This window comes from Alligator sinensis, unplaced genomic scaffold, assembly GCF_000455745.1.
Source record: "Alligator sinensis unplaced genomic scaffold, ASM45574v1 scaffold138_1, whole genome shotgun sequence".
In the NCBI taxonomy this organism is placed as follows: Eukaryota; Metazoa; Chordata; order Crocodylia; family Alligatoridae; genus Alligator; species Alligator sinensis.
The window spans coordinates 554,347-558,129 of record NW_005841862.1 but is presented as its reverse complement, the minus strand read 5'-3'; the positions used below and the strand labels follow the sequence as shown (position 1 = coordinate 558,129).

The 3,783-nt window shown below is 51.5% G+C and overlaps 1 protein-coding gene across 1 annotated transcript in view; it reads right to left on the bottom strand.

The window, feature by feature from the left end:
• WDR43 (WD repeat domain 43) overlaps positions 1-3,783 on the bottom strand; it is a 37,890-nt gene that overhangs the window by 24,069 nt on the left and 10,038 nt on the right. The gene's annotated exons all lie outside the window — the stretch shown is intronic.

Here is a 3,783-nt window from a genome sequence, read left to right as displayed (position 1 = left end):
CCCCCCCAGCCACTCACAACCCACAGGGGGCTGCCTGTGCCTGCTCAGGACAGCCCTGTGGGCTGCAAGTGGCTGCAGCAGGGAGTGCCTGCCACGGGGCGGGCAAGAGGCTGCTTTTCCCTGCACTCCTTCCCTGCCCAAGGTCCCCACCCCTTACCTGAGGTTCCGGCACTGAGGCAGCCATATGGTCCCAAGACCAGAAGCCCCTGTTGGGGCTTCTTGCTGGGGGGGGCGGGGCCAGGCAGGCCCTGCTATTGCGGTAGCCCGCCAGGCTTCCCCTGGGTCCTACTGCCCTTGGTTCCTGTCATTTTGCAAAAATGGCAGTTTCCACAATCACCGCAAAAACTGGCATTCCCCATGATTTTGTGCAGAATTGCCAAAAAAACCCCAACTTACTAAAAATAAAATACTGGCTCCCCAGTGGGAACTAGTGGCTGCTGCAACTCAGTCTCGCACAGAAGGGAGCAGCAAAGAAAGGTGTGTGGATAGCGACACCCCTGCCTCCTTCCACCGCTGATTGGCCTTGAAGGCCACCTTTTGTGCAGTCTTACCCCTCTCCGCGAATCAGTGGCAAGGGGAGGGACCACATGAAATGCAGCCCTCTCAACCAGTCAGCAGAAAGGGATGGGGCCACTGGTACCCCTTGGCCCCAGGGTGTAGGGGCAGGGGGAGAGGAGGCCCGCTGCTAAAAGATTTAGAAACGGTGCAGGGCACCATGAGCAGCCGACAATTTGTATTTCACCTCTGCGTGCTTTAAGTAGATCCCAAAGTATAATGAAGAAAACATCTTACAAAAATGAAATGCAAACTGTACATACTATGGCTTGCTATACGAGAACATGAAGATTACACAGATACATGCTTAATGTATATAGTTTGTTACCACAAAAATTCAAAGTGCAAATATAAGATTTACAGGATTATGATGGAGTAAAACAATCCAGGAGATATTTTTGCTTTATGCATTTACGTGAAGCCACTGACGAAACAAAGACATCCCACTGACAACAGTTCCCTACAGGAGTCGGATGGGCAAGTGGGATTGGGATCACAGGGTGGACACAGCACAGGGCCAGGTCCAGGGCCTGAGGCCAAGCTCTAATCCACTTCCGCACTTCCCTGCCCATGGAACCAGCACCCATCACAGGAACATGCAGCAAGAGGATTGTGGCTCTGCTCTGGGACCTGGACCCATTCTGTCACCACCCTAAGATCCCAGCCCCGGACCCCTGGCCCATTCACAGACACCGCTCTCTGGCCATCATCAGCCCCATCCTATCCAGCAGAGCATGCCCTCCCCACAGGGGGTCTGAGCTAGTCGTTATGGAGACCCCACCTGTCTGCCCACATGCTCCATCCAGTGCTCCCAGCAGTGGGTGGAAGGACAGACTGGCATGCCAGGGCAGCAGAACTGAGTCTGACAGTGGTGACGCTGGCAGCAACAGCCAGAAGTTGCAACCATCAGGGCTGCTGGGAAGCCAAGCCTTGACGCCACACTCACCCAGCCCCGCTGCATGCCAGGGACCTGCCACGGGCTGAATAAAATCTCTTGGATGGGCCAGATCCAGCTCGCAGGCCATATTTTGCCCACTGTGGTCTACACCAAAGTGGGTGACCACAAGAGTGATGGCAGGTCATCTTACAAATGTGCTGCAGACATTTGCAGCAACGCATAGTATACACTAGATACAATAACATTTCCGTTATCCGGCACGAGTGGGGAACGCTGGGTGCTGGTAATGTAAAAATGTTGGTTATCTAAAAATAACGAAGCCAGAGGGTGGGGCTTCCATGCACCGGCAGCATGGGGGTGTGAATGGTAGGGTAGCAGCACGGGAGGGGTTGCACATGGCTTGCACGCGGCAGTGGCACAGGGTGGTGGATGGCAGCAGCACAGAAGCAGCACAGGGTGGTTGCACACGGCAGCATGGAGTGGGGGATGGCGGTGGCATGGCAGCAGCAGCACAGCACCAGTTAAAAGAATATTCTGGCATTCTACTAGCTGGCAAACAGGGATTTTACTGTACAATGCCCCAGTAACTTTCACACTACAGACAATAAAGCAAAAAAAAAAAAAAAAAAAAAATCACATGAAGAGTCGTTACAGGCTTATTTCACAATATTTACGGTTTCTTCATTAGAAGACATTATTTTGTCATGTCCAGGTGTTAACAGTTTAACCTGTCATTTTTCTTCATCATTTTGTCTTACTAATCATCTTTGGTTGAAAACTCAAAAAAGTGAATACTTAAAGTAATATTTTAAATCTCTATTTAAACATCAGAACAACTAGTCTGATATATGACCTGGTGAGCTCTCAGCAGTTCACAACATGGTTAAGAAAAATGCTGGTTCACCAATTTTTAAAAAACTACAGCCTACACATTTAATAAACTGCCCCAAATTTAACTGTACAGTAAACTATCTTCATCTAGTGTTGTAAGGCACAGCATTTCAACAGCTTTATCACATTTCAGTAAGACCAGACCCCAAACTAGAACATTTATGAAATCAGTTTTATGAAGACATTATAGTCATACTTGAATGGAAATGAAAAGCAGGTCTGAAAAATTCAAATTTATTGAGAAATCTCCTAACATGAAGGTCAGACAGTTTAACTGATTTTAGAGAAATGCCTGGCCCAATTGCTTCTCTGTTAAAGGATGCGGTAGTCCATTTCCTATAGCCTTTAGAGAACTACTACTATCCTCTTAGAAACCAAGGTGTCTGATAACCAGAAATTTGGGTTTTTCATTTCCCCATCAAAAAACTGAGAAAACCACAGGTTTCATGGTTTTATCAGAGAAAATGCAGATTTTCTCTTTTAGCAGAGAAACCCACGGACTCCCTCCTTTTGCAAAGAACTCTACAGGCTGGCTGAGTCTCAGCCTGGAACAGCTGTTTGAAAAAACGGCGGGAAATCCCCAATCCTGCCTGAAGGGGCAGAGGGGGAAGGACGGAGCCTGCAGTTTTTAGTTAGTCACTAGGCCTAGGTCAGGCTCACTTACCACTTCACAGGCTCCAGGAGGAAAGTGGGGCTTCCAGAGGGCTGGGGTGGAAGCTGGCTGGGGGCTAAGGGAGTGGGAAGGTGTTGGGGAAATACACAGAGTGCCTGGCCAGCACTGCCATGTGCAGCTTCCCTTAAGGGCTGCCAGAGCCACTTCGGTTTCATGTGTCCCTGGCCAGGCACTCCAGCTGCAAGCACAGAAGTGATGGAAAATACGTGGAGGGCCCAGCCAGCTCCACATTGCCCCGCTCATCGCCGGAGTGCCTGGCTGGGGGCACATGAAACCAAAGTGGCTCTAGCAGCCCTTAAGGGAAGTCGCACATGGAGGTGCCAGCCAGGAGCGGGGAGATGTGAAGTCAGCTGGGCACTCCACATTGTTCACTCTCAGGGGGCAAGGGGGACCCATGCCCTCAGGTCTGTGCAGGGGACAGGTTGTGGGCTCGAACTTCCACCCTGCTTCCCTCCCACAGGCTGCTGTAGCGCTGCAGGCAAGACCCAGCACATCTGGAAACAGCAGGGCCACGCCAGGATACCACCCCCCACCCACTGCTTTGAGTGGCACAGCCCCACGCCACTTCTCTCAGTGCAGCCCTGCATGTAGGAGGCACATCACTGGGGCAGCACAGAGCGAGCGGCCACTAAGATCCCTGCGTGGCTCCTCTGTCCCCAGCTGCCCTGCTCCCCTCCCCACAACCCGGCACAGCTGGGGACAGAGGAGCTGCACGGGGATCTCGTAGCAGCTGCTTACTCTGTACTGCCCCAGCAATTCGCCGCCT